This window comes from Mirounga angustirostris, unplaced genomic scaffold, assembly GCF_029215605.1.
Source record: "Mirounga angustirostris isolate CCGP_5_RB_7025 unplaced genomic scaffold, mMirAng1.0.hap1 SCAF_17, whole genome shotgun sequence".
Taxonomy (NCBI): Eukaryota; Metazoa; Chordata; class Mammalia; order Carnivora; family Phocidae; genus Mirounga; species Mirounga angustirostris.
The window spans coordinates 37,047,117-37,070,390 of record NW_026991725.1 but is presented as its reverse complement, the minus strand read 5'-3'; the positions used below and the strand labels follow the sequence as shown (position 1 = coordinate 37,070,390).

Here is a 23,274-nt window from a genome sequence, read left to right as displayed (position 1 = left end):
GAGCTCCCTGCTGCTCCACGTCCCCTCCAGCATGTGGTGGGGGTCAGTGTTCCAGATTTTGGCCATTCTAATAAGCGTGTAACAGTATCTCGTTGTTGTTTTCATTTGCATTTCCCTGATGACCTACCACATGGAGCGTCTTTTCATCTGCTTATTTGCCACCTGAAATCTGTTGTGAGGTGTCTTTTAAGGTCCCTGGCCCTTGTTTTAACTGGTTTGTTTTAACTAGTTTGTTTTCTTACTGTTAAGTTTTGAGAGTTCCTGGTATATCTTGGGTAACTGTCCTGTATCTGATGTGTCTTTTGCGAAGATTTTCTCCCAGTCTGTGGCTTGTCTTCTCCTTCTTGATGTTGTCTTCGGAAGAGCCCAAGTTTTTAATTTTAAAGACATCCTGCCTATCAGTTACTGTTATTGTTTTATAAGATCAGTGTTTGCTTGTATTTTCCAGGACTACTGCTTATTTCTCTGCTCATCATCGCTCCTTGCATTGACCTCCTGTCCATTGTCTTTCTTACTTTAATATTTCCTCACTTAAGATCCACGGGGATAAAAATCACTCAACTAAAAATATCTGTATTTTGCTCTGACCCTTGAAGGAAGAACTGAGTTGCATCTAAATGCCTCGGTTGAGAGCAGTTTATATTTCCTTTGGCAATTTGGCAACATCATTCCATATCCTTGCACTTAGACCGCGTCCATCAGACAAAAGAGTTGTGTTGCGTGTTGTGTTCTCTGTGAGCATTATAAAATTGTATCCAGCAGTAACCTCATTTACATTTTCTGTCTTTCTCTCAGCTGCTTATCCATCTTTTTCATTTGTCTCTGGTGTTTCTCAGTTTCAACATGATGTGGTTTTGTGTGTACGCATACACACGTGTTGTTCTGTGTAAGTCTTGGAGTGCTCTTTTAAACTGAATACTCGTTACTACTACTACTACTACTACTACTACTACTATTATTATTATTATTATTTCTGGAAAGTTTTTATCAATTGTCCCTTCAAATTGACCTTCTCCCTCATTGTTTATTTCCTTCTGCAGCACTTAATAGATGTTTATTCTATGCTCTTATCTCCCATGTGTCTTACACTTTTCTTGATGTTGTCTATCCCTTTCACTCTCGGTGGGCTCTTCTCTGGTTCACTGATTAGTCAACTAAGCTGATTCTAATCTCCTATTTAACTTGTCTGTTGAATTTTTTTTTTAAGATTTTGTTTATTTATTTATTTAGAGCATGAGCAGGGTAAGGGGCAGAAGGAGAAGTTGAGAGAGAACCCCAAGGAGACTCCATGCTGAGTGCGGAGCCTGACTCGGGGCTCAATCCTGCTACCCCAAGATCATGACCTGAGCCGAAATCAAGAGTTGGATGCCCAATGGACTGAGCCACCCAGGCGCCCCTTATCTGTTGAGTTTTTAATTGCAAGGACTACAGTTTTTATTTCTGAGTTGTCCTAGTGGGTTCTTTTTTTACTACGTCTGCTTTTCCTTTGTTACAACTGGTTCTTATGGTTTTGATTTCTTCTTTTATGTCTTTAATCAGGTTAGGCATATTTTGTATTATATTTTCCATGGTACGTCTGTTATAGAAAGCCGTGTTTCTCCTTCATTGTGTGTCCACAGGCTCCATTTGTGGTGTATTGTTTTCTCCAGGGCTTTGTCACTTTTTAGATCATTACTTCTCTAGTGGGGCATGTTTTTCCTCAAAGGATTCCCAGGGCCCTAGATCATGCGAGAACCCTTTAGCATGGTTCTACGTTTGCTTCTGTAAGACTCCTTTATAGCGATGTTAGCCTGGAACTGATGTTTATAGTTATGTCCAGGCGGGGGTTTTCCCAGTCCACACAGAAACTAGAAACTCAGCACTCTGAACTGTTTGAGGTGAAAGCCCATGGTTTTCGTTCTTCAAGCATTTTTTTTTCCTCCAGAAACCAGGTATAAGCATGTCATCATCCTTTTTATCTCTCTCTGCAGCTGAATGGGTATTTTTTCCTAGTCCCTGCTTCCATATAGGGACAGAATTTTCGTGACTCTTGCATTTATAGAATTTCACCTCCTGCCTCGTGTGGCACAAGGGCCTCCTCTTTGCCCCAGGTAGACAGTCACACCCAGAATCCATCCATGGGATCTCCTTAATCCCTAGGCTGCATCTGAACCGGTTTTGGTGTTTCAGCTCCAGTTTATAGCTTCCTTATCATTAATGATCCCCTTTCTTTGTTGTAAGCTCAGATGTGCATCTAAAACCTTTTTGTTTATTTCATCTGTCATTTTGAGGCTGTTGTGGAGGGAGATTTTGGTTTTATCATAATCTCTAGTCTTGCTGGAAACAGACGTATCTCCAGGAGAAATGGAAATTTGCACAACAGTTGTGCCTGTGTTCTGTCTTCTGTCCTTCACCAGATCCGATGTTTCCCAGCCTCTGCCCTATAAAACAGGCCAAACCACTTTAGCTCACAAACTCGTATCTCTTTCAAGACTTGTGGCTCCACGTTTCCACAGCTTTGACAATGAAATGAAAATACAGACAAGCGTTCGCATTTGACAGGACTGATGTGAGCGGCAGGTTAGGACTTCTGTTAGGCCATTCAGGCAAGGAGGGAATTTTTCAGTGGGGACTCATTTTATAAGTAGTGAGTACATTTGTATATATTTTGGGTTTAGGAGCATGTTCGCTTTCCCATTCCACCTTACGATTGGAGATGTTTTCCATCACATCCAGAACCACATGGTAGGGAACTTGGCATTGCAGTAATGGGGGTGGGGGTGGGTGGGAAATCTCCTGTTAACCCTTTCACGACCCAGGGCTAGTTTGGTGGGCCACTGTAGCTGAGCTTAGCCTGCCCCATAAAGGACAGATCTATAGGAGAAGCCCAAATTGTAGCCCACATTTCTCAAGGGTGGATCTTGATGTGTTACCATTGGGATTCCTTGGGGCACTAGAGAAAAAAATACAGATGCCTGTGCTCTGCTCCTGATTTGCCTAAATCAACTTTCTTGGGAAGGGCTGGTGAAGTTCCCAAGGTGATTCTCAGTCCTACTGCAGCATGAGAATATTTGTCCCAGGGTGCCTCAGTGGGGTGGTGATGCTGAAGCCAGTGCATGCCTAAGAATCTTTTTGGTAAATAATTTCCTTTGAGATGGATAGGCTACTCACAGAGAGAACAGGATCTTAGGCTCTGCTTGAGTGCAGTGTAGGGGAGGGAGATTCTGCTCAGTGGTTTATCAAGTCTTATCTTGGCATGTGATTTTCTTTTTGGGAGGAAGGGGATGGTTTAACGCCACTTGGTGACATGAAAAAAAAGGGGGGGACAGAGGACAAGAGAAAATCTAGCTGAGCATTAACTTCTTTGGGGCTGATGCTAAAATGTTGCCCGGGTTTCAATTAGCAGAGCACCTTCTTCCCCATCCCTGGTCCATCATGAGTTGCCATGGCGGCAGGCACACTGCTCTCTGGATAGCCACCCCTGCTACCTGCCTCTGCCAAGGGCCATCCTGTAGTTTGGCTGAGCCCAGACCTGACTTCTCCGAAGGCTCCGGGCTGCAGTGGAATAAAGTGGGACAGATTTTGGTGGGGAGGTGAGAACCTGCCACTTCGGGTGGTTTATGGTTTCGAGAAGATGTGTCAAGCAGCTCTGTCTTGTTTGGATGTTCTGTTTCCACTCACGTGCTTTGGACTGGATTCAGGAACTTTATGAGCAAAGGCATAGCATGTTATCCCACGGGCAGGCACACCTGTCACTTCCCTTTGGCACTCACTCACCCAGTGTCTGTCTGTGGGTTTCCTTTGCTTGGGTCCTCCTGGAACAGGGTTTTTCAGAGTGGGTTCCATGGGCTTTCTGCACTGACGCTTGTTCCCATGTTCCTGGGTTGGTGAGTGAGGAAGATTATGGAATCTGTCATTCTAATACAAAGTACGAGAGAAGGAACATGCTTTGGGCATAAGGCGATGTGTTCCCTTTGGTGCAAGGTGAGCAAGATGTTAAGAGCCCCAAGTGAAGATTGCCAGTAAACACTTGCCAAGAGATCTGGGCTGAACGTAACAAACTTGGGAGTCCATTCTCAATGGGTTTCCATTGTGTTTTTCTGGATCTTTCTTTCTCCTCTAAACTGTGTTCCCTAGAGTGCCTGTCACACCTGCTGACTCGGCTCTCCCAAAAGTTCCAAGAAACTGCACTTTGGGGGAAAAAAAAATTTAAATATGATTTTTTTTTTTAAAGATTTTATTTATTTATTTGACAGAGAGAGACAGCGAGAGAGGGAACACAAACAGGGGGAGTAGGAGAGGGAGAAGCAGGCTTCCCCGTGGAGCAGGGAGTCCGATGTAGGGCTCGATCCCAGGGTCCTGGGATCACGACCTGAGCCGAAGGCAGACGCTTAATGACTGAGCCACCCAGGCGCCCCTTAAATATGATTTTTGTAAAAGTTATTTAGGTGACACTTCTTTTTTTTTTTTTTTTAAGATTTTATTTATTTATTTCAGAGAGAGAGAATGAGAGAGAGCACATGAGAGGGGGGAGGGGCAGAGGGAGAAGCAGACCCCCTGCCGAGCAGGGAGCCCGATGCGGGACTCGATCCAGGGACTCCAGGATCATGACCTGAGCCGAAGGCAGTCGCTTAACCAACTGAGCCACCCAGGCGCCCGACACTTCTTTTTTAAATTTTATTTTATTATAACCTGAGATCTACCTGCTTAAAAATTTTGAAGCGTATAATCCATTATCATTGACTTTGGTACGGTGTTTTACAGCAGATCTCTACACCTTATTCATCTTGCTTAACTGAAATGTTATGCCCATTAAGTAACTCCCTCTTTGAAAAATGTGGAATGCTTCACCAATTTGGGTGTCGTCTTTGGACAGGGGCTGGGCTCATTTTCTTGGTATCTTTCCAATTTTAGGATATGCACTACTGAAATGAGCAGATTTACTTGTCTGCTTATGTACGTACCTACGTATGTGTTTTTGCATGCTCAAGTTTGAGAACCACTATGGAAGACTCACTTGATCGTGGCTCAGTTAGGGTCTTCTTACCATCTAGCTGCTCGCAGACGGCCCCCTGCACATCACCGCGCACAGGCATGTGCACGCACTCACGCATGGGCACTGCTTCAGCACCGCACCTCTCTGTGTAGTGAGAGCTCCCATGTGGCTTGAGATAACTGGCACTCCACCTTCCAGCCCTCTTTCACGTTGATCCGCTTTTACATTCATGGTCTATCGTAATCTGGGCGTCACTTGGAGAGTCTGTCCTTCTGAAGCCTTCATTTTCATCAAAGCATTTCTGCTTTTAGTGGAAGCTGAAGGAATACAGAGCACTCACCAGCCGTGCGTCTCCCTTTCTCCAAACCTCTGCTGGATGGCGTTTGTTTTCCCACTCGAGACCAAGCCATTCTTCACATGTCCCTTGTGGTCACTGTCTGAGTAGGGACAGCATGAGGAGGTCTGTTCCCCAGCCTGCAGACATTTCTGCTCTGCCCTGTTTAATCTTATCATTTCACCAAGCCGGGGTCGCCCTTGAACATGAGGGCAGCGCTGATCTTATAGGTAAGCCCCACTCCATGTGACTTCCCATGGTTTTTATCCCTGCTCTCTCAGAATCAGGGTTTTTGTTTTGTTTTTGTGTTTTTGCTTTGCTTTTTAGCTCCAAGCGACCTCATGTCAGTACAGATAGCTTTGCTTGTCAGTCTTCTTGCGTCTGACCCAGCACTTCTGCTTCAGAAGACAGAGGGCTCAAGAAATAAGCTTCCCATGCTGGGGTCCACGCTGGGGTCCATGCAGAGCATCCTCCAAGGCAGCTGGGTATCTGGGCGTAATGCCCCCCTGGGTTCCTTACACAAAGACAGCCACCCTTTGAAGATGTGGTAGACCTCAAATCTTAACCACAAATGGTAGAGGGGTACCTGCATGGCACAGTCCTTTAAGTGTCCGACTCTTGGTTTCGGCTTGGGTGGTGATCTTGAGACTCATGTTGGGTTCAGCGTGGAGTCTGCTTGAGTGGGATTCTCTCTCCCTCTCCCTCTGCACCTCCTGTTTGTTCTCTCTCTCTCTCTTTAAAATAAATAAATAAATCTTTAAGAAAATGGTAGAGAAAGAGATGTGTCTTCCTCCTTCCTGGGAGCTGCATGGATTTCCAGAAACCAATTTTCTTCCTGGTCATTCCCCTTCTAACTTACGTTTATGGCAGATCTAGGGGATAAAGAATGGTGCTCATTCTTCCTGGCAATTAGCTGTCGGATGCTATTTCACCAAACCATTATGTTTCAGTTTCCAAGGTGACTTTTTAAAAATTATATGTATATAGTTTTTAAAGACACTAAATTTAAAAACAGAAATATAATGGCTTAATGAAATAGCATTGAATATATAATACATATAATATATGGATCATGTATGTATTTATGTAATCACGTGTGTACATGTACAGTTTGTTGGTCTATCTATCTATCTATCTGTCTTATCTATGGATTGATAATAAGCAACCATCCAGCGCACTTCAGGGATGCTGGTGACCTACTTTATCCCCATCTCTCTGGTAGTACCATTTTTTTAGGAAGTGCAAACTGGTATTAATGTTAGTCTACATAAACTACATTAGATGAATAAATCCGCTATTCAAAAAAGAAAGAAGGAAGGAAAAGGAAAGAAAAAAAAGAGAGAGAGAGAGAGGAAATTACTTTGTATTCCAAAGCAGCATAGACGACCTTAAAGGGCACTAGCCCTCTCCCTGTATTGATGGAAAGTCTCTATTATCTTTAGCAGCTGGTGACCCTTTGTGAAAGTTGAAAATGTCAACATGACTGAATCTTAAAAAGCATTCCCAGTACAGCCAAGGCTTGGCCTTACTCCACAAACATGGAGTATGGGGATCTGAAGGCATTTGAAAAATCTGCACCAGATCCTATGGTGATCTAATTTTTTTCTCCCCTACCATGGCCCTCCTGCCCTTTTGGATTTCAGTTGAGAACGGATTAGGTGTACCAAGCACTCCATTAGCCTTTCTTTTTATATTTTTATAAATACAATTCAAGTTCATTGTGGGAACCACTAAAATATGGTTTGTGTTGCCCTTGATGCGTGCCGGCCAGGGAGGCCCGCGCCCACTCTCAGCTACTCCCCACCACAGTCCTTTAGGGCGGGTAATATTAGCATCCCAAATGGCAAACATGGAAACTGAGGCACAGGGGGTATCAAGTGACAGGTGCAAACACACATAAGCAGGAAGCGGTAGGGCTGGGATATGAACTGGCGGGGAAGCCATGAGTGAATGAAGGTTCTCAAGTCTCCAGAACCATCCTTCCTTTTCCTTTCCATGTAGTGACACCGAGAGTCCTCTCTGTCATTGCTTTGGGGAAAAAAGGGGAAGAGAAAAGTCTGAAGAGGTAAGAAAAGAGGAATGTGCCAGAGAGTCCACCGTGGACTTTCCCCTCGTGTCCCTGGTGTGTAATGCCGGAGGACAGGATGCCATCGGCCAGCCTGCCGGCTGCTTAGACTGCATCTACCTTGCCCCTGCCTGCCCACGCCATCCGTCCATCTCTGATTGACCGTCCCCAGGAGAGGGTCGGGAGAAACTACCAGACCACCTCAAATCAAATAAATTGGTGATAATCTGCATGTGGGCACACATGCATATTCCCTCTTCCTCTCGCTCTCTCTCATGCACACACACACACACGCACGCATACCCATGCACACACACAGCATGCACATGCCAAAAAAAGGTGAATAAAAGGAAAACTTTTGGGACTCACACCCATTGTAGCTTTCCTCCCCGTTAATCCTGGCAAGGGAAACAGGTGGCTTCTGTGTCCGAATCACTTTTACTGCTCCGGTGAATGGGGAGGCGGTGGCGAAGGTAGGAGAGTGGTACCCTGGCTGCCAGGCATGTTTGCCATGCATCCCTCTGGCAATGACACCAGATTTTTCTCTTCATAGTCCACCCAACGCCCGCGAGTCAGACCTTGGCTGAAGTTTACCCAGATATGATGTGACTTGTGTTCTTTTTTGCAGAGAGCACCCATGAGTCTGGGGGTGTGGTTTTTCTATATTAGTTTGGTCCCTGTTCTTGTAGAGCTGTTTTTTTTCTTTTTTTTAAAGATGTTATTTATTATTTATTTGAGAGAGAGAGAGAGAGAGTGAGTGAGAGAGAGAGAGCATGAGCATGGGGAGAGAGAGGTTTGAGAAGCAGGCTTCCCGCTGAGCAGGGAGCCCAACTCCAGGCTCGATCCCAGGACTCTGGGATCATGACCTGAGCCAAAGGCAGACCCTTAACCGACTGAGCCACCCAGGCGCCCCTAGAGCTGTTTTTTTCTTAACAGTGGGTGGCTGTGCTGAAGTTTACCTTTGCACTCTATCTGAAATGTTTCTGGAAGAGATTAATAGCGTGAGAATATTGCTGGGGAAATAGTTAACTAATGAAGAAAAACTTTCAGAGACAAACATTTAGCTGCATTTACATGATGTGTAAATTATTCGCATCTCGATGATGTGCTAATTGCTCTTTACTTATAAGCCCAGGCTGATTGGAAATCAGCCCACCCAACCTGAGAATGTCTTTGACGGGGCTTCACCTTTCTAGATTTGCAGGGCTGCACTAACCACAGAGGTTCTCTACCTGTAGGAATACAGGTGCTTCTGCCCACTTCAGGTTCTGTGGCGGAATGTACTTTGTCAGGAGCGCATCCTCTCCCCCAGAAAAGTGTCTCTGCTGATCCTTGGGGAGTGCTTGTGCCATTTGCTCCCCTCCTTTATCTGCTGGGATGTCTTCCTGGCCAGTAAGCTCGTCTGCTGAGATGCAACTCATCCACTTGTCCCACCTCCAAATAATCCCTTGTTGTCCTTCATGTGGCTTTCTGTGAATCTGATCCATGTCTGGGAGGCATCAGTCTTGGCAAGGGAGGGCTTTCTCGAGGCAAAGGAGAAGAAGCCCTAGGAGGACACTGTGCTTACTTGCACACGCTGCCCTTCTCCTAAGCTCCCCCGGGCTCCTCCCGTCCCGAACCTGCTCATCTCTGGATAGGCTTTTGGACTGGGTTGAAATGTGGGTGGCCAAGGACCGGGACTGGCTGGGTTGCAAAGACTGGCTGCTTTCAGGGGCTGAGTGGTTGATGTGGCCCGACCTCATGGCCAAAAGACCGCGTGGGGAACTGGGGACTTGCACAGGCAGCGAGTCCTGGGTGAGAAGGTGGACCCCAGGCTGAGCCGGCAGGCTAAGTTTGAGTCCTCTTGGCCCTGAAATGTCTGTTCGTTTTGGCAGCCCGGGGTGAAGTGTGCAGAGCTGACAGTCACCTGAAGCTGGCCATTTGCTGTGGCAATCTCAGGGTTCTTGCAGAGACCAGCGATAAGCAAGGCTAGGAAGATACAGGTGCCTGAAGAACAGAGAGCATCAGCAGCGCTCTGAGGAGGGTGGTCTCGGGAGGGGGCGTGGCAGCAGGAGGGGCTGATGAAGTGGGGCATTCCCAGAGCCTGTTCCCCGGGCAAGGACGCCGATGTTATGTGATCCAGTGGTTCTCACATGCGGGCCGGCTGGGGGCCCCGCTGCATCAGCCCCCACCCCAGAGCCTTCAGAGATGCCCATTGGCAGCCTCCTCCCCGGGAGGTACAGACCCGCTGGGTCTCCTGCCGAGGCTGGGAATCTGGGTTTTTTAAAAAAATTTTCAGATGATTCCCACCTGAGGCCTGTTTTCAGAAGCGCCAATCCAGTCCTTTCAGGAGGCTTCCCCGGCAACAAGGCTCCTGGAGCAGGTGCATCCTCCCTAAGCCTCTCCCTGTCCCACTTGGGAGCGAGTGCAGGGAACTCCGTAGCTGCAGCAGGCGCAGTGGTCAGGGGCGTCCTGAGGCACCTGCATGGTAGAAGGAGCGTTCGTGCCCCAGGTGCTTTGGAGAGTTAGTAGGTCAAGGGGCTTTGGTTTTTTGGGGAGGTGGAGGCTCTACCAGAGGGGGAAGATGGTGCTGGAGGGACGAGTCGAACCAACCCCAAATGCGCAGTCAGGAGCTCGGGGTTGGACTGTCCGTCCCACTACTTGATGGCGGGGCCGTCCTCGGGATCACTCACCAGCTGAGGGCTTCCTGTTTTAGTCAGACCTCTTTTTTGGTTGCTGGTGACAGGAATCAGCTCAACCAGTTAAAGCCAGATCAACTTGGGGAGAGGTACTGAAAGCCTGCAGAATAGGGGCGGGGAGGGAGCCTGCAGCAACAGGCCTGGGCTCTGAACAGCGAGGCCGCGCCGTCGAGATAGCCTCTCCAGTGGGCGCATTTCCCATGTGTTTGCTCGCGTGGCTGGGCTTCAGCCCAGGGGCCAGTGTCCACGGGGCAATATCCGTAGACCAACGGCTCCAACTGGTGGGCTTGAGTCATATGGGTCAGCCCCCGAGCTGACCACTGTGCCCCGCAGACTAGATCAGGCTTAGGGTCAGCGGCTGGATTTGGAGAGGCCTCGTGCTGAACGTACCCCAGTCTTCGCTGTCTGAGCTCTGAATCCACTTTAAGATGCAAAGGAGGCAGAGGAGAATAAAAATTCCACCCTTATTGCCAGCGAAGATTGGGCTAGAGGCAGCAGCTTTGATGTGCATCAGAGCGGGATTTGTAATGCTGGACTGCAGAATTAGGCCGATTTACCCACCAGCTCACAGACCTACTAGGGGACCCTGTGCACCTTGCAGCATGGAGGCCTAGACCGGAAGTGGGACACCCTGGCACTCAGGGCAAGCAGGCGAGGCTGGGTGGACCTCCCCAAATTCATCTCTCAAGAAACTCATTCTGTCTCCACGGGGAGGTGTGAAGTGTGGGACAAAAGGCCAGGAGTATTTAGGGGAAAGTCCCTCCTTAGGGAAACAGGAGTGGGGAAGAAACATTCCATATCCTACCCAACAAGGGGTAGACTGGTCAGTTCCATGAAGAAGGCAGAGCCAGGAATAATGGCCGGGTGGCTAGTTGAAAGGAAGAATGTTGGGGTAGGTCACTGAGCTAACCTATTCCTTTCCATGACATAGGATTTGAAAGAACCTACCTCATAGGGTTGCTTCTAGGATTAAAGAAGGTAAATTCTCCAGGTAGCTACACATGTGGGGTCTTGCAAGGTGCAGAATAGGCACTTAGTCAGTGGTGGTTGAACCTGAATTGGGGAGGGAGAGGAGGTCATGAGGCAAGGTCCTGAGGTCATCTTGGGCCGCCATGTGTCATGGTGAGGTCGGTGATTACACAAGCCTTTGAAGGTTAGATTGTCCTTTTTCCAGGTTGTCCTCTACTGTCCCTGGAACTGCTCTTCCCTCCTCTTTCTTCTTTTCTTTGTCCCCTGGTGGGGATGAGGTCAAAGTAGTGTCTTCTGTTAGTAGGCACCTCTAATAGTATGCAGAAAAAGTCCACAGTGAGATTTGTCTAGTTCCACCCACTGCATAGTGTTTCCTGGAAATCCAGGTACGCTGAACTCAGGTTCGTCCATTGGTTTATCAAGCCCCTGCCGAGCCGGAGTGTTGGGGGAGAGAACAGACAGCCCTCACCAATGTCAAGGCAAACCATTGCATGGGCACCACAAGGGTACCTTCTCCATAGGACACAGCATTCTGTCATGGTGGCCACTCTCTGGACCCTTCTTTCGAGTTAGTCAAGCTGACCAGTGATTTCCATGGTGATTTATACGTAGCTGGATTACCCACACCAGCAGCTAGGTGGACCCAGGTAATTAATTTCCTCGGGGAACAGAAAGGCTTTGGAATAATTCTCATGAGGGCCACCAGTGACCAAGAGATATGAATCTTAAATAAATCTTAAAAATCCTGCTTTTAATAATCTGTATCAGGGGCCAGCAGAGTATATAGCCTGCAGGCCAAATGTGGCCTGCTGCCTGTTTTTGTAAAAAGAGTTTTACTGGAACACAGACATACCAACTCATTTACATATTGTCTCTGGCCCACTTTGTGCTACAACGATAGAGTTGAGTAGTTTGCCAGAAAGACAGAATGACCCACAAAGTCTAAAATACTTATTATCTGGACCTTTACCAAAAAAGTTTGATGACCCTTGAGATGTATGTCCATAAGATAGGCATTTGGATAAATAAATGTTGGTCTGTCAGTGGATAGGATGCTGCAGAATGAGAGTCTTAACCTTAAATAAAATCATGAACTCTCTGAAAATACGAGCAAAATGTTCTGTGTACACTTTTCTGGGAAAGAGCGCCATTGGCTTTCGTTATCCATTCCACAAATATTTAAGTACCTCTTTTGTGCTTGGCACTAGAGATAAAATTGTGAGCCAGATGGACTCAGGCACTCATGGTGCTCACAGACCCAAGAGGTGGTGGACCTGCACACAGACAGCAAGCAAGTGATGCACTGGAAAATGACTAAATATCATGGAAATCAGGCTGCAGAAGAACCTCCCCCCTCCCCCACCCCCCATCCACCACAATACGCATGTTCTTTCTAATACAGCATTTAAATTGAACCTGAAGAGGGAAGGGCTCAGAAACCACACTGAAGATAACATTTATATCATGGAAGTCTCAGAACAATAAATATTGACCCTTCTAAGTTCAACCAACATTTAGCCATTTGTCAAGTACCTGTTTAGAATTCCTGCCCAGCTTGCTTTTATTACTCTCAACACCAAAGCTCATTGGAGGCCTGGAAGGTAACTGGTTGTGCCAGACTTTGAAATGATTTGGACAGTCCACACATCTCTTCTTCTAACAAGAAACAAATCTTGAGTATATATTCTTAGTTCTCTGGCCACTGGAAATTCTGCATTGTTCACGTCTTGACCTCTAGCAGGTCATGGAAATTTGGTTGAGCACCATCGACATGGGAGACTATATTATGATCTGGAGTATGTTCACACTTGACTGCTACATGAAGTCACGTTTCAGAACTGTATGATCCACCTAAACGTGTGCGTGCTCATCTCTACAGATACAGTATAAATATAAAGAGTGTCAGGATTTTTTTGAAGGTGGTCTCCTCTGGGTAGTGAAGGTTTTTTTTTTTTTAGTTTTCTTCTGCCCTTTATCAGTATATTCTGTATTTCCTGTAACGTATGGGGAGCTCTTGTATTGTCAAAAAATATTTTAATACATTTAGAGGGAAAATAATGCTTTTCATTTTAGGGCACAAAGAGATGTCAATTCCTCTGGGCAAATGAATTTGTTCCTCATGTGGTGGACGTTCTTATTTTATGAACAGTTGGAACGTGTTGTCCCTGAAACTCATCTTGGGGAATTTCTTGAGCTAGAACAGAGTTCAGTGAACACTGGTGATGGAAATAGCCCCTCTCTCCTACTCACCTGGATGAGTGATCATGGTAGGCCGGCTGTGGCAGAGCATAGAATCAGCGCTGGAAGGGGCCCTGAAGTCTGCCTCGTTCTGCTCATTTAAAGTTGGAAGAAGCCTAGACCTTTAGAGGTTGGGACTTGTGTAGGGTTATGTACAAATTGGAAAATTGGAGATAGAGTTGACCTGAGAGTGCTCTACCATGGTTTAATTCATTTAATTGTGGCTTTCTAAAGAGAGCAGGAAACCTGGTGGAGATTTAATATGACCAGTGTATCAAAGACATGAATGTCCAAGGACATGCATAAAGCTCCCCTATAGTAGTCTTCCCTACTCCTTCCTTTCCTCTCTCCCTCCTTCTCCCCTTCTAGCAGCTTAGCTTCTGAACTCCTTGACTATGTTGGAGACTCTCCCTTCCCTCCATCTTGGGTATCTTGGTGGAAGACAGAGCCTGGCTCTCAGGATAGAAGTTGGACTTCCAGCCTCTCTCGTAGCTAGAGCTGACCATGGCTTGGCCAGTTAGATGGAGCTGAGAGCAAAGTCATTCCAGCGAGAGTGGCCAGCATTCAGTGCCAGTGACCTGAGCCAGAGCATTTGGCGTCCAGCACTAAGGACAGAGGTGCTGCCACGCGGGTATGTGGTGGCATTTTGGTGGAGCAGGAGTCCTGGTCTCCCTTGGCTCTGTTGGGGTTCCAGGGTGGGTTCTGTGGCCTCCCTGGGTGGGGTTCCACGAGCCCCCCGGTACACTTCCGGTGATTGACTTGGTTTCTTTTGCCCTTCACCAAGGCCTGTGCCCGATAAACTCTCCCTGCTGAACGTGGATGTGGACTTAAATTCTCCCCAGCATCCAGATAAAGTCTCAGCTCTCTGACCTTGTAACAAAGACAGAAAACAAACCATGAATCTTCCGACTTGTGCTTATCTTTTCCTTCCTGCGTTCCAGGGTCAACTGTTTGTATCCCGAAAAGCCAGAAAATCCCCCAAACCAAGAAATGTTTATGCAATTTGAGTCTCACATGAACCTCTCCAGCACTGCGTTTTCCATTCAGTTACATGGCCTGTGGCAAAAGGAAGATTTCGTTTCCTCTTGTAGTTTGCAGACGATGGTGCTGTGTGTTCGCGCTGACCACGTGTGTGCTCTCTTGCTGTAGCCGCTGACAGTGCTCCTTGCTAGTGTCAGCTTGATTCCTGGGGACCAACTCCTAGGACAAGAGAGGAACTGGGAGATAGAAATAGTGGGAGGGTTAATGTAGACAGAAACCCTGCAGAGACTCTGCGCAGACCCTGCATAGACATAGAGACCCTGCAGAGACCCTGCAGAGACCCTGCAGAGACCCTGCATAGATCCTGCAGAGACCCTGCGGAGACCCTGCGGAGACCCTACAGAGACCCTGCAGAGACCCTGCAGAGACCCTACAGAGACCCTGCAGAGACCCTGCATAGATCCTGCTTAGACCCTGCAGAGACCCTGCATAGATCCTGCATAGATCCTGCATAGATCCTGCATAGACCCTACAGAGACCCTGCATAGACCCTGCAGAGACCCTGCATAGATCCTGCATAGATCCTGCGGAGACCCTGCGGAGACCCTGCGGAGACCCTACAGAGACCCTGCAGAGACCCTGCAGAGACCCTACAGAGACCCTGCAGAGACCCTGCATAGATCCTGCTTAGACCCTGCAGAGACCCTGCATAGATCCTGCATAGATCCTGCATAGACCCTACAGAGATCCTGCATAGACCCTACAGAGACCCTGCAGAGACCCTGCAGAGACCCTGCATAGACCCTACAGAGACCCTGCATAGATCCTGCATAGACCCTGCAGAGACCCTACATAGACCCTGCATAGACCCTACAGAGACCCTACATAGACCCTGCAGAGACCCTGCAGAGACCCTACAGAGACCCTGCAGAGACCCTACAGAGACCCTGCAGAGACCAAGGGAAGATGAGAGGATACCTTGGTTTGGGGGAATTGATTTTTTTCTCAATTATTCTGCTGGTGGTTGTCTTTCCTTATGATGGTCCATATCCTCTTTAAAAAAAAAAAGGATTTTCATTTGATAAGGAAATGATGGTTTCGATCAAGACAATACAATTACTTTTCACCTTCTCGTCTTAAATTCCTTTGCCTTCCCCACTGTGTGTTTGGCAGAATCCTATGTCTTCTTAGGTGCCCAGAGAGAACTAAGGATCAGGTATATCCCTGTATATGACCTCGAGATATCTAACTGGGTGGTAATATTTGGACTGACGTAAATTTAGAGACTGAGGAAGTACCTGGATTAAGTACTACTTACATGGTCTCAAACATTAATTTTTCAAAATTCAGTCTATATCAGAATTGCCTTGGGGCTGAGGGCGGGAGAGGGCACACGGCAGATTCCTGGGCCCCTCTCTCACAGACACTAATCCAGTAGCTCTAGGATGGGCTCCAGAAGGTGGGTTTTATAAGTTCTCACCATGACCCAGCAATGGATGGTCTTCACTTCACACTTGGAGATACAGTGGTCTAGGCTGTTAATCTTTATTTTCAGAACCAGAGGGGATGGCAGAACAGCATTACCTCAAAGGGGAAAGTAAGCCAAGCGACTCTTAAGTTAATATTAGCTATTGGACGCAAGCCCTGAAATGGGTGCTGTTCTCCCAGATGCCTCCTCCCTGACCTGATCATTGACAACCACATAAGTTAAGGGCACGGCTCCCATCTTTCTGGAGTTGGCTGAGAGTCCTTTGCAAAGCTCTTATAAGCACTGGCGTTTTCCAGAATGCCCTTTCTCTTTCTCTCTGATGAGTGGGCTGGGACCTTTTTTTGCAGCAAATGTCTTTTGCTGGTGGACTCCCCCAAAGCTGTGATGATCTCTTTCTCATGGGGGCATTTGTGCTGGACACTAACGTGCAGGGTGGACTAAGAGCTAGCAAGATGGCTCTGGAGCCCACCTGGGATTTAGTTTTAGACCCTAGTCAATTCATCAGGAATGCGATCATGTTGATTAACTGGTTGTTTGTGCCTTCACAGCAGAAGCGCTGACCTGGTAGGTGGACGTTTTAATCTTATTGGATGTTTTGGCTCCCTTGCCTGAGAGTAGAAATTATTACCTTAGTTAGACATCTGGAACAGGCAGTGCTTTAGTGGGTAGTCTGCTTAATGGATGAGAAATCTTCTGCTAAGAGTAAACCCCTCTCTTCTTCTGATGTATATTTAATTTTTACCAGTTGTGCAGATCTGTTTGGGTCTGCGTTGTCGCTAAGCAGTTGCTTGCCCAGTTGTAAGCGTCCTAGGTGAGGCCTGGATGACTTTCAGTGCCTGAGAACTATGGACTGAAAGGACAAGGCAGTCAAACCAGCCTCCTTACCCGGGGGTAGCATTTGACCCTCTGATAACCCTGTGGCTGGTGATCTTTCAAATGATAAATGGAGACATCTATTCTAGTTACAGAGATTGTAAATATGTTTTGCATCCTATTTCTGGAACTCCAGATGCTTCTCTGCCCAAAGTTTAGTAACTAAGCCTAATAAATGCTTCGGTTATCTTCTCGTGAAGTTCCCTTCATCTTTTCCTGCCCTGGATTACACGTGACCCATGCAGTGCCTCCTTAGTTTTGCACTGAGTATGTGGCTGCTTTCAGAGTAGAGTGCATCAGTGTGCACGGCGTCTCCCCCCCCCCCCCCCCAGAACTCAGACCTTGAATGGGGCACAAGTAGGCCTGTCCAATAAAATACAGGTATCCAGTTAAGTTTTAATTCCAAGGAAAGAATGCTTTTTAGCATAAGTATATCCCAAGCAATAGTTGGGATATACTTATACTAAAATAAAAGTTTCGTTTTATCCAAAACTCGGGTACAGCTGAGCACCCTGTCTTTTTATTTGCTAAATCTGGAAGCCCTCGCAAGGATCCTGTCCACACTAGATTTGTCTCACCATATATAATGTTCGCAGGACTGCTGTGTTGCTCACAAGAAACCTAGGGTCGTTGGGTAGAAAGAAGACTAGGGAAGCAAGCTCTCACATACCCTGCTTTTGAAAAATGTAGTGTTTTAATATTGAGGGAGAAAAGTAGCTTTCGGACCATACCAGCTAGCAGCATAAATAAAGCAGATGACCCCTTTCTCTCTCTCTCTTTTTTTTTTGTAGGCACTATGCTGACTTGAGCAATGTCAAAGAGGAACTTTTAAAAATGGAGGCTAGAGGGGCGCCTGGGTGGCTCAGTCAGTTAAGTAGCCGGTTCCTGGTTTCGGCTCAGGTCATGATCTCAGGGTGGTGGGATCGAGCCCCGCGTCGGGCTCTGCGCTCATCGGGGAGTCTGCTTGAGGATTCTCTCTGTCAAGTAAATAAATAAATCTTTAAAAAATAAATCAAATAGAGGCTAGAGCCCCAAGTTGGCCAGGTGGGTACATCTGTCTGGTGTGTGAGGTCCGCTACTCTCACTGGCCATCCACAGGCAGAAGTGAATCACTGGGAGATTACCCACGGCTGCAAGGAATTAGCTAATCATGTGTCATTAAAGAGGCCTCGTTTGGATAGAGGACCTTGCACAAAAGAGGAAAGAAATATGCCTGACACCCTGAAAAATGTTCAACCTCACCTGTAGCCAAAGAAATACAAACCAAGGGAAATGTCATTTCCTTCATAAAGGAGTACGTTTATTTTTAAATGCGAAATACCCATGCTGATGAAGAAATGCCAGGATGAGAACGTGCAAACTCTACCTTACGGGAGTGTAAATGGCATGGCCTTTCTGGAAATTAATTAGCCAAATGTATCCCAGCCCTCTGATCAGCACTGACTTCCACTTCTGGGAATTTTGTTCAAATTTCTCGTTGTTTATACAGGTGAAAGGTTTTGCAGTGATATTTATAGAAATAAAATTAGAAATAGCCTAACTGCCCAACAGTATGAGAATGTAAATAATAATTTGTATTGCTTGAAATGGCTGTAAGAGTTTTCAGTCATAGAGGGGAAATGCTTATGTTATGTTTAGCGAGAACAAAAAGCAGTCTACAGTCATATAATATGGTATCTCTGTTATGTAAAAACCATACAAAAAAGCACGGAAGGAAATGCACCAAACTCCAAACATATATATATTTTTAGGTGATGTGATTATGTACGATTTAAATTTTCTTCTGTATATTTTTAGGTTTTTCAAGGTTGCTTTGATATGCACTTACATCTTTATAGTCAGAATGAGGTTACTGGCAGGAATATTGTATTCGGGACACCTGCCCAATGGTGAGGGGGACATCAAATGGCTGGCCAGCCCTGCTTTGACTACTGAAGCCCATCAAACTTATGAAATGGGCAACATTTAAGTGAATGGCATGCTGTTGGCTTTCTGCCAGGACTTCACATTTGCTGCATTTATGCTGGCATTTCTAAGGGCTTCTGGAAGATCTAAGGACACTTGTGGGTGAGGGCTCAGGGAAGCTGAGGAGCTTCCTCCCGGGGGAAGGCACCATGAGCATCCTCTTGGCTGCCCTGTTTGCATGGAGAGAGAGATTGCACTCCTTCGCCAGCCCCCAGCACTCAAACCGTCCCACTTCCTGACAGCTGAGTCGTGTCTCAAGTGCCCCATGGGTTCTAAAGACGGCATTTGAGGCAAAAAAGGTCGAAGAGTCAAAATGACCCCCTCGAACATCCTTTTTCTCCCTTAAACCACCAAGACCTGCCCCTCCCCAGAACATCAAAAGCCAAGAATTAAATTTTCTTACCATTTTCAACAAACATCTCTCTCTTTCTGGGAGCTCGAAGCCCAAATCACTTTGAAAAGATAGTGGAAGGGAGCAAGGGAGCGATGGATACATGAAGGGAATTTTCATGCTGTATCTTCAAAGGCATGTACCTGCATCTGCATTTGTAAAATGCGCCCATGATACAGCTCCACCGTAGTTCAATTTTAGCAAACCAGTTGTTGATCAACAATGAGTTATAAGCAAGCACATGGACGATTTAAGGGTCGTTGCACAAAGATTCCCCGTCTGCAATAGGAACTTTTCCTCACATGCTGGGATGTGTTTCCTGGGATAGGTCAACCCTGTGCTCCCATGGTCTATATGAATCATGAAGCTATAAAACAATTAGTGCCTGAGGTCAAGAAGATACTTCCCCTGGGTGGGTGCCCATTCTGGACGGGAGGGAGCAGAAAGAGTATTCCTCCACGTGGCAAGACGGGGCACTGCATCTTTTAGTATCTGGAAAAGAGTGACCATTCAAACTTGAATAGAAGGAAATGGTTTTGCAAATGATGGGCTCAGAACTAAGGTAAAGTCCCTCAAGGCATTAAAAACTAGAGTCACAGAGGCTGAGAAATGTAGGAAATATTTCTGTAGTTTTAAGTGAAACAAGTGGAATATGAAGCTGTACATTAAGATGTATAATCGATAGGCATTGCTAACATTCGTTGTGCTTTTCATGTGCTGGGCACAGTGCCAAGCACTTGACCTTTATTTTAGTTCTCATAAACAACCTTACTAAGAAGATGTGATTATTAAACCCATTTTAGTACAAAGGCACTGAGGCACAAAGCCAGCATTTACCTGAAGCCTTATGGCTAATGATTGACAGAGCCACGATCCCATGGTTGGCAGAGCCATGATCCCAGGGTTGGCAGAGCCATGATCCCATGGTTGACAGAGCCACATCCTGTGGCAGGCAGTGTGATACTGCATCTATTCTCACCATTTGCCATTATGCAAAACATGAATGTGCATGAACTGGACAAGGCATAAGAACAAATGACAGTCATTGTGGTAGGGATATTAAGGCCTTTTCTTTAATGGGGTTATGTTTATGGCTTTATAAAAGGGAAACAGTATGAGTGTGGATAGGTTGAGAGACAGTTAGAATCTTTAGTTTTGGAAGTCTTTGAGCTGAAGTGTCATCTGCCAAGACTGGGGGGACCACCTGGCTCTTTCTGAAATTTCCATGGGGCTGTCAAGAAGGGCCTCCGTGGGCCTTGATTTCTCTACACCATTTTGCATTTCTGGACTGACATCGACTCTTCCATCTCTAAATGTCCTTCCTCTTTGCCAATCCTACCCTCTGTCGAGTCATTATTTCATGTTCAAATTAAGCATTAATTACATAAAGGAGGTCATGCTAATCCCATAAATTATTAAAGAACAGGACCAAATTCTTAGCAAGCTTTGTCACACTCACGATGGTAATTGAATTTCTTCCCCCAAATCATTCTGATTCTCTGGGAAACAAGAAGGAAGGAAAAATCTAAGTAAATAGATCCTCCTCTCTCCCTGCTTTGGATCGGTCTTTTGATCTTGCTTGTGCATATCTAGTACGTAATGAATATGTATCACTGACTACTCTTCATTTTATATTTTGTAAGTGGGGGTTTAGAAAAAAGGTATTTCTCCAGAGGTTTGAAGTTTTCTGTGCTTTGCAGATGAGGATTTGCCTGTTTGTGCTAATTCAACCAGATCATTTCCATTGATGTCTTGGGGATATTTTTAAAGCTCTCATGGCTGGTGATCTATTAATTAGTGTTGCCACATTCACTGGGGACTGAGGTTCCATCATTGGGCTGGTTACATCATCAGAGGGACAACATCCTGTGTCCCTGGGGGACTGGGCCCATGGGTTATGAAACCAAAGGTTAACATAGTGTTCATCTTGTATTACGTTCTCGGTCTGAGGTCCTCGAATCCATAAGGATTCAAAAATTTTTTCAAAATTGTATTTTTGTTGTTGTTGTTGGAGAGAGGATCATAGCTTCCACTGTACTTTCAAAAGCAGTTGCTGATGCACAATGGTTTAGAGCCACTGATCCAGAGACTTCAGCACCTTTCGCTTCCCCGGGGAGGAAGTCAAACCCTGAGGAGGATGGGTCTTCCCCACGCAGCCGGGTTCGTGGTGGTCCCCCAGCTTGTGCCCACAGCACCAGGGACAGCTTTGCCCTATAATACGATGTACTGGGATGAGACTCACATGCGCTATTGTGCGAATGTCACATAAGTTCACCCTGTGATTCAGCAGGAAGAATGAGCCTTGGACAGGTCTGTCTATTCCCCTGTGGTCCTCAAATGCAGCAATGCCATGCCTCCCCAGAAAAGACGAAATTGGGGGACGATAGGCCGAGCCCCAGCAGTGAGTCCCTTTGTGTGGATTCTTAGATGCTGGAGCCTAAATTAAAAAAAAAAAAAAAAAAAGAGCTCTTTGGATAATGGGCAGTTTTGAAGTCTTTTCTTCTACCTTCCTGAAAGAATTGTAACCCTGTGTTCCGTGCTTGGTATTAATAGCTATTTTCTACTTACAGCTGCTTTACACTTGGAAATAGTAGAGCTAAGGGGTTAAGAAGCACTATTTTTGTGCATCCTTTCCAAGTTTGTCTATGAGTGGGAATGAAAATAGACAGGAGATCTCCACAGAGCCTTTCCCACCTCTGGGGTCACAGGATGCAAACTCACCAGACCCTCTCTGCACCCTGAACATTTCCACGACAAACATCTGGGATTTCGAGCCCCTAAATGTCACGGCAGTGACTGCTCTCACTGCCCTTCTTGGGGAGCAAAGGAGCAGATCAACACTCCACCACCCCCCACCCCAAGTCAACAATGGGACCCTGGTTAAGAGGTCACCTCTGCAGGCAAAGACCTGGCTTGTCTCCTGAATTCATCTGGGACAGGTTGTGTGACCTGGGACCAGTTAACTTCACCTCTCAGCTCTTCCGGTTCTTTATTTGTTAGAGGGAATGATCTCTGGTTTGTGGGGCCTTTGGAAGGATTGAGGAAAAGTTCTTAGAACCACCGATTAGTTGATGTCACTGACACCATTTTGCATTTCTGAACTGACATCGACTCTTCCATCTCTAAATGTCCTTCCTCTTTGCCAATCCTACTTCAAAAGTGCCCGGACCTTTTCCCTCTCAGCCAATCTCACAGGGTCTTGTCACTGTGGCCCACACCAGGCTTGGCGGTTGCCTCCATGAGGTGGTCACCCTTTGCCCACGGCGCTGGGTGTTCTGCTTCTTGGCACACAGTGGTTGAACTCGCCTTGCTGGGAGAGGCAAGAAGATTCATTGCTCAGGAGGCATCTGTACTCTCTATAGTGATTTATTTGGACTAATTTTCCTTGTTGCAGACTCATTAGAGGCTGTTACCGAATGGTGGCTTATTTACCTTGAACAAGCCCGTCAGGTGTTCACAACCCCCCCCCATGTCCCACTAGGGAAGGCGCCGATGGCAGCTTTCACATGCTGGGACCCCCAGGCGGAGCGTGCAGCTTTACCTCCATTAACAACTCTTTCTGCTTCTCGATCGTTCGCCGCTGGAATTCCCTAACGGTGCCCCCATCCCTGTTGCTCTCTGTGCATTATTTGCGGGAGATTCAGAGTCCGATCCTTTTGTGACCCTGACAAAAATAAGCGCCTGCTTCAGAGATTGTCAGTGTACATTTCTGCCCTTGGATTTAAAGGAATTATTCATGTCTTCCCTGTCTGTTCTCTCTTAAATTGTAAAATCCCAAACCCACCGCCCCATCAACGCACATTGGAGGGCTGGGTCAGGTGTGTGTACTCAAAGGAAGCCCAGTGAATTGGTGGTATTTTCGGACTAGTCTGGGAGGAAGGCGCGTGCCCTCCTCCCCCGGCCCCCCGCCACCATGTGGCTTAGTTCCTGGACAGCGCTCGGGCCTGCTTTGCTTGCATCTTCAGTGTTCATGGACTTGAGGTCCCAGATGTTTACTCAGTTTTCTGTCCAGCCTCTGCAGCCTGAGTCGTCAAGTATTGTCAGCTTAAAAGTTGACACCCTCTGGGTGTTGAGAAACAAATGTGCATATGTGCACAAAGACTGTGTGATCTGTGAGGTACCAAGTGACAGTTCTGTGCTCGTGTGTGTGTGTGTGTGTACGTCATCACGCACGTGAACACACACATGGCGTGGAGACCACGCAGTGAGTGTGTTTAGCTTCACCCCGTGCAGACAGCATCTGGGACGTGTCTCTTTCCAGCAGTTGCCAGAGACCGGTTATATGTGCTGTGGCCGCTGACGCTTGGGGGCTGGTA

At 46.6% G+C, this 23,274-nt stretch overlaps 1 protein-coding gene and 1 non-coding gene across 11 annotated transcripts in view; one reads left to right on the top strand and one right to left on the bottom strand.

The window, feature by feature from the left end:
• The window catches only part of SLC39A11 (solute carrier family 39 member 11), a 403,594-nt gene that overhangs the window by 229,226 nt on the left and 151,094 nt on the right, over positions 1 to 23,274 (top strand). The window lies entirely within an intron of this gene.
• Positions 4,811 to 4,915, bottom strand: LOC135363057 (U6 spliceosomal RNA). Its single transcript, XR_010408781.1, has one exon. It is a non-coding gene; the product is annotated as a U6 spliceosomal RNA (small nuclear RNA).